The sequence below is a fragment of the Botryllus schlosseri genome, chromosome 2 (genome assembly GCF_051294905.1).
Source record: "Botryllus schlosseri isolate E-star chromosome 2, Bs_hap1, whole genome shotgun sequence".
Taxonomy (NCBI): domain Eukaryota; kingdom Metazoa; phylum Chordata; class Ascidiacea; order Stolidobranchia; family Styelidae; genus Botryllus; species Botryllus schlosseri.
The window spans coordinates 35,369,811-35,377,071 of NC_137237.1; the positions used below are offsets into that span (position 1 = coordinate 35,369,811).

At 39.5% G+C, this 7,261-nt stretch overlaps 2 long non-coding RNA genes across 2 annotated transcripts; one reads left to right on the forward strand and one right to left on the reverse strand.

The window, feature by feature from the left end:
• The first annotated feature begins 936 nt into the window (after positions 1–936).
• Positions 937–2,662, forward strand: LOC145458883 (uncharacterized). The gene is made up of 3 exons (XR_013921218.1): positions 937–1,058; positions 1,589–1,771; positions 1,834–2,662. It is a non-coding gene; the product is annotated as an uncharacterized LOC145458883 (long non-coding RNA).
• Positions 2,663–3,437: 775 nt separating this feature from the next.
• Positions 3,438–7,001, reverse strand: LOC145458816 (uncharacterized). The gene is made up of 3 exons (XR_013921194.1): positions 6,859–7,001; positions 4,515–4,617; positions 3,438–4,156 (listed from the first exon to the last, which is right to left on the reverse strand). It is a non-coding gene; the product is annotated as an uncharacterized LOC145458816 (long non-coding RNA).
• Positions 7,002–7,261: the final 260 nt, after the last annotated feature.

Genomic DNA, 7,261 nt, shown 5'->3' on the forward strand with positions numbered 1-7,261 from the left:
CCTAATAATCGGGAATGTTAATGGCTATGTTTGTAAATGTAAATTCGTAACCGCGAATACCACTTCGAGCGGTTTTCATTCCGCGTCGATAACCAGGAAGACAATCTGGATGAGAAAACTGCATACTCATACACACGTCGCCATGTCTGTTTCATATCTGATCATTCAACTAATCGCGCAATAAAAGATTTAGGGATATGCATCGAAGTCCCGAGTGATAACGGTTGCAACTTTTTTTTGCAATTTTGCAAACTTCATATCAAACTCAACGGATCATATTTGGCGGATGTGGATCACTGAATAACTTTGAGGTATCATACTTGCTCTACCATAAAAAAAGAAGTATTATATTGGACTGAAATACGAGAAATCAATATTTGACAGATAGTTTGGAATTTTAAAAAGGGGTACTACGTGCCCCTGAAATCCCAGAATGGGTCAATGTATTTACCTCTCAAAGACGGGCTGAAGTAGGCCTACCTTACAATAATGATTGTGGCTGTTGTGAAGATGAGCAGCACGGTTACAGTCATATTGATAAAAAAAGATGTGAATTAAGTGTCAAATTAAAACCTATAAGAGACCCATCATATCATATCATATCATCGAAAGAGCCATATGTGGGTCGCCAGCGATATAGGTTCCCAACCCCAGGTTTAGTGTAATTTATGATAAGTTTTCACAGCAAGATATTGCCTCTCGAATGGCCTTTCTATCGGGTAGACTCGTAGCGAAACTACTTCATATAATATAGCTTAAATTGGAAAATCACGTATTAGGTTATCATACATGTTGTAATTAAATTTACAGCAGTGGTTCTCAAAACTTATTTTAGACAGCACGCCCACCTTTATGATAGTAAAAATCCCCCCCCCCCTTGTCGTCATATAACAAAATACAACCGAAATGCGAATGGATAGTTTGATGGCATGCAAGACTATGGCTGTTGGCTCGGATTATCGAAGACAATGCATTGACCACTAACAATTTGCCACCCGCGACAACCCGAGGGCACGTTTGGCATTATCGAATTAACGATCAACGATAAACTGTTTGCAGTAAGTATCTGAAGAATCACAAAATATTGACAAAATCAGGTTTTGTCGTAATTGTGAACGCATTCTCAGCGTCACAGTCGTGATAGACTGCAGCGTGTGGTCTGACTGTTCTGGGAACTGTTGATTTTGGACTCCCTTTGTTCCGTATCAAGACGGCTAATGGGTGTATTGCAGCGGAAATTAGGATCGGACAATTACATCAAGATCATTTCCGTATGATTGAACTAATTCAAATGATACGTTATGGTAATACTCCTTGGCGCGCTTTCAAATGGTTTTAATTCATCGAACGGCATTCATTTACCAATTGTTGGTGATTGATATGAGCCGATGTAGTAGTAAGTTATGTCGTAAATACCGTGATCGAGTGATAGCCAACATTCTGTAGTATCATTGTCTCCTCAATCCATTGTATTTATATCAACTGCCTAATCCAGTCGTACAAAAGCAGAGTTGTTTTAAAAATGATGCAAGACGCCAACACAAACGACGTAGATTGAATACAACATTATGAATGTTACAAATCAAAGGCTACTTCACGCAATCGTGACAATGTCGAGTCAAAAGCACTAAAACGTTTCTGCGGAGCTGTTGCCAGGATTTGGTATTATATTTCTTCCGAATTAGTTCCAGTATGGATCCAACCAGTAAGTGCATGCAATTCGTGTTGATTTTCCAACATCGATATATCACTGTGAATGCGATAACGTCAAGTAAGTCAAGCAATGTGTTATGATTGACTTGGGTGTATAAATTTATGGTGCAACCTTGTCAGTATTTCTACTTCCGTCGAATTGCGGAACGGTGCAGCCCGCGGACGTTGGATTAATTATCCGATCAAACGAAAACGAAAATTATACGATCGGCGCCGAGAATTGTACATTCGTGATGACAGCTACGTCGGCCTCTCATCGGTTAAGGTTCGATTTCAACACAGGTAAATATCAATTTTATTTGTGATTGGTAGAACCAATCTATTTAAGAAAATAGGCTGAAGAATTGGGTTGATCGGGCTGGGATACATTCGATCCACCAAGCTTCAATCATTACGGCTCGGGACTCCCGAGATGCAATGAAGAAATCTCCCCAATTTACAATACAGATATTATACTGATGCACTGCAAGCTAGTCAACAGCTCAATCATTCCTTCAAAACCAAATACAAACTGCAGTCGCCACATTCAACGCATAATGTTCCAACCACGCTCAAGATTCTACGGAGTAGCATGACGTTATTTAGAATCAGGTTTGATTCGACTCCCCGATGTGTAACGAATACGGCGGTCCAACAGTCTATAATTTTCTGACATCATGCTTCCACTATTAGTTTCGTCGATACATCGTTTTTACAATTTATTACAATGGATGCATATCCCGTTCATCCTATTAGCAACTTACATTCGCTACCCCAATTGACCCCCTCCATCGGTGAGTTTGGAATGTGGGGTAAAATGTCCATTTACTCATCGATTGATTTAAGTACACACACGCGGTGGTGCAGGTGGTAATCCGCAATAAGCACCAACTAACTTTTCAATTAATATATTAATAAATTTATCTAGCCTCCCTCTAAAACCGATGCCAATTTTTCCTGTACCGCAATTATGTAATATTTCGTAATAATTTATCTGTCGAATAGGAACAACACTTTGACTTTAATACTGAAACGTTAGAGGTTTAATGTAATCTAAACATTTCCTTATGGCGCAGGTTGCTCCAGGATTGTGATTGTATTTACCAGTTCTGCTGTGGACCCAGTAATGATAATACTACACTCTAAATTTAGAAGTGTTGCTCAACCCGGAAAATTGAACACGATTTGTGATCCAAAATTGAACACTTAGAAGTGTTGCGAAGTGTTTAAATTTAAAGTGTTTACCTAAACAAGTGTTCAGTCTCAAAGTGGCTGGTTGACCTGTCACCGGAACGCAGGGCTCAAAATGAAATCGGATTTTATTGCTTCATTAATAAATGCACTTATAACACCCAACCTGGGTGAATATTGAATAAATACGTGCAAACATTCAAATTTCCAATAGCTGCTGTGACAGGGTTTTATAAATTCAAATCAGCAATTGAAACGGTTTCCGGAATAGTTCATGAAATCACCAACATCACAAATGATTCAGAGCAAACTCACTACAAATATCATGCAACTCACTCAATCATGGGAATGAAAACGATGCACTGGGATAGTGATAACAAGATATCATTTAGTGTCTTAACTTTTCGTGGCAGGGGCATGGAGTCAAATTCATTGGTTACGTCCATTAGCAGAAAACAAGATCAACGCAAATCATTACAACTAATGGAAAACGTATCAAATTATGGTTTGTAAATTGCAAAGTTCATTATTAACAAACAAAACAAATGTATCAGTACCACTTCCACTACCAAGAAAACCAACCACAAGTATTTCTTAATTCTTAATGAAATTGGGCCCGCTAACCAGGCAACAAAAATATCCTAGTGCTCGCATTACAAGTATTTATATCAGGGTAATGCCTATCACTTTTAGTTTAAACAACAAGAATGGTTTCTTCGATTCAATACAAATTTTGCAGATTTATAGAAAAGATTTTTGTTGAACTTTACCACAGTGTGCTGCAAAAAAAATGAAATCTGGAAGTCATTACGGCAGTGGTTCCCAGCCCCTCCTTTATGATAGCAAAAAATATCACACACCCCTTATCGTCATATCTTAAAATAAAAAACAACCAGAATGCTAGAAATCCTAACGGAAGGATAGTTTGTGGGCATGGAAGTTAATGGCTGCTAAGGAGAGAATAGTCCAATATGAAATTCTGGCTATGCAAAGAGAAATAGCTATCGCACCGCGTCAAAAAAATTCAGTTGACTGCAGTATCGCGCGCCCCTTCAAATGCTTTCACGCCCCCAGTTCGAGAACTCCTCGTTTAGGATATGATAACTCCAATGCATAGCAGCTCAAAATGTCAACAATCTTCCTGAATGCTCCATCTTTGCCGAAGCATTTTTATATTCTTGCGATCAGCTTGCAACCAAGGTTTGATGAATCTTTGCTTCGAGGCGTGCCATGGCGGCTCCGGCTTTTTACTGGTCGACTCCGAGTGGTGCTTCTTGAAAATATGATGAAATACCAAAGTTTTGAATATGTCAAGGAAAATTCTAATTTTTATGCAGAAATAAATAAAAATATTTCAGATAGGTAGGTTACAGAAGCACGGGAAAGGCGCTCGGCTACATGTGAAATCCTATCACTGAGTTAGAGTAAGACTAAAATTAGGAAAACGACTAATAAAAATATCTGTAATCAGGTCTGTATTTTTTTCTATTCGGCCATTTTGTCATTTACATTAACATGGCAGACATTGCCAGGCAACAGTGAAAATGCAGAAATGTAACTTTGAATGAAATCCATAGCAAAACGTTGCAGGTCTTTCTAAACTTGTATGGCCCATAAAACAGAAAGATTACCTGATTCAATGATAAGACATGCCCTCGGAACTTGAACATATATTCGTTTGTCACTCCATTTGGCTTGAAGAAGAAGGCAGTTGACTTCATCAACCTCATTTTGCTGAAAATAAAATTGATTGCAAACAAGATCAGACAATAAATATAGCAAAATAGATTGTATTGATGGGGTTAGAATCGCTGTTTCTATGGGTTCAGATTTCCATTATGATAATTGACATAGGATTTACATATAACTTTTAATCTAAGATTATATAGCTGCTTTGAATTTAGACGAGAAATATATCAGACAAAGGACACTTCGATTGTCTTTAGTGCAAAAACTTTGTTACATCTTATCGAAGGTGTTGAGAACTTTTCCTTCATTGCAGGAATTGTAACTGTTGTCAATCATTTAAAATCCTTCCTTCCTGATTAAATTTAATTAATGCAAATTGGAAATTCTCCTAAATTGATGTTCACCTAGTGCAGGGGCGGGCAACTTCTCCAGTCGGGGGCCGGATATAGGAAAATTAAATACTTGGCGGGCCGGATTGCTGAATCGATACATTATTCGCCCATTTATCCACATATACAAGGAATAAATCGTATTTAATGAATGTATTTTAACGACAGCAATGTAACTTCAAAGCCATTTCTCGCCAATAATGACAAAGACAATGTGGATTTGAGAACAGCATTGTCATACAGGCACCACTATGTTTGCTTCTCTCTGATCGATCACCACGGTGCAATCCCTAATTAAGATTTCAAGGCGTTCGATAAGCCCGGTACTACAAATTCACCAATATATCTCTTCATTAGGATTTAGTACAGGTATGACCAACCTTTTTGCCATTCACGGCCGCATTTCGACTACTCATGTAGCCTACGGCCGCATTCCAGGGCATAGTCGTAATGAACTATCTGGACGCCAAATACACATGTTATAGTGTCCATGTCCTTTTCCGGTGAACTCCGGACTTATCCGTTTAATCACATAGGCTTACTATACGCACTGACTTCGCGAGTGGTCACTGGTGACTGGTCATGGTTATGTTATGGGCCGTACATAATCGCGCGAAGCGCGAAAATATTTTCCGATTCACCTATGAATTTCGTCCCAAATAATAGTATTTTTCATATTATTTCTCATCCGATGTCATCAGATTCAACTGTAGATTTGATGGAGGGTGTGTTTTTCGAAAATTTAGGACAAGATATCAATGATGATGCATCTTCGGGTGGGCCCATTATAATTAGTCACTTGGTTGCATGCTATTATTTCTTGACCTACCATCAAGATTGTCCGTATAGTGAGGAGTACAAGACTCCGAGTTGGTATTTCTATATGAGGCGCATCATTTTCCTCTGCTGTTCACGTCTGTACTGTGGGGCTATGATTGCAAAGGGCGCCACTATATTAAAATCGATAAACGAAGTCACATTGAATCGCGCGCAGCGCGAAGAAAATTTCAAGATTGATTAGGATCTCTCAAAAAATCGAGACTCAATTTGTAAATTCAAATTGCATGTCGATGGCCGCCCGCACATACGGTACTAATTGAATTACTTGTCCACAAATTTCCCTTCTACGGCCGCAGGTTGGCCACCCTGGTTTAGTAGGTGACGAGATATAGCGTGGTTGTTCAACTGTGTGGCCTATTTTATCTCGATATTGAATTCATGCGGCCCGCGGCCTCTACAAAATTTGAAAGTGGCCCGCGACCCGTTTCGAGTTGGCGACCCCTGGTATAAGCGATGTCTTACAAAAGCCTAGAAGTGTGTCGTGCTACAAGTCGACGGTTACGGAATCAAAAATATGAAATATCGGCCTAGTGTAAATGACCATTGTAGTCGACAAACACCATCATTACCACAAATGACATTAGGGTTGAGTACATCGTAAATGCCGATAATGCAAGTCTTCTCGCTTCGACTAACTTACGAGTAAGCACCACCCTCGCTCACTGCGCAGTGCGCATACATGTGTATAATAACATACAGTCACTAAAATTTGCCGCTTACGCAAGTGGCAGGAAATCTCTGAATACTGGGGCCGCGGGCCACATTATCATGTAAGACAGAAAACTGTCCGCGGGCCGGACAAAATCCCTTCGCGGGCCGGATCCGGCCCGCGGGCCGTATGTTGCCCACCCCTGACCTAGTGCGTTATAGTTCAGTAAGCAATAGCTCAAATACAAGTTACACGAGCTCATTACGCTCAACTACACCTCTGTTCAATGTATACAGATGAAGAAGCCTTTTTCAGCTCATATCGGCTCTACTAGATAGTTTGTGAGAAAAGTAGGACTGCAAAAAACCAGCACAAATGGTGATATATAAAATTAATAAATAGGCTTACATAATCATACGTTTCCATGGGTTCTTGAGACAAACGTATGTATCGCATAAGATGACTGCACCGGGGAAAAAAAATCCGTTACGAGTGAGTCCTCACGTCACTGTCAACATTGTCTGATAGCGCAGGTACAGTAGAACAAGAGGGCTCTTTTCAAGAAGTTGATATCAGTTGGACAAATGCTGATACTTTGATATAAGCCATACATATGTCTCAATTTGGAAATCACCCCTGACGTAAAAGGGATGAGAAAGTATCACTAAAGAGAAGTGCCGCTTTGCGGATTATGATAAACCTTAACTCGTGCTAGCCTAACGAATACAAAACCTTACTAATTCAGTGCTACAATAGCTCAGAGAAAGACACGTTTCACACAATGTCTTGTTCAATTGATACCATCGCACAC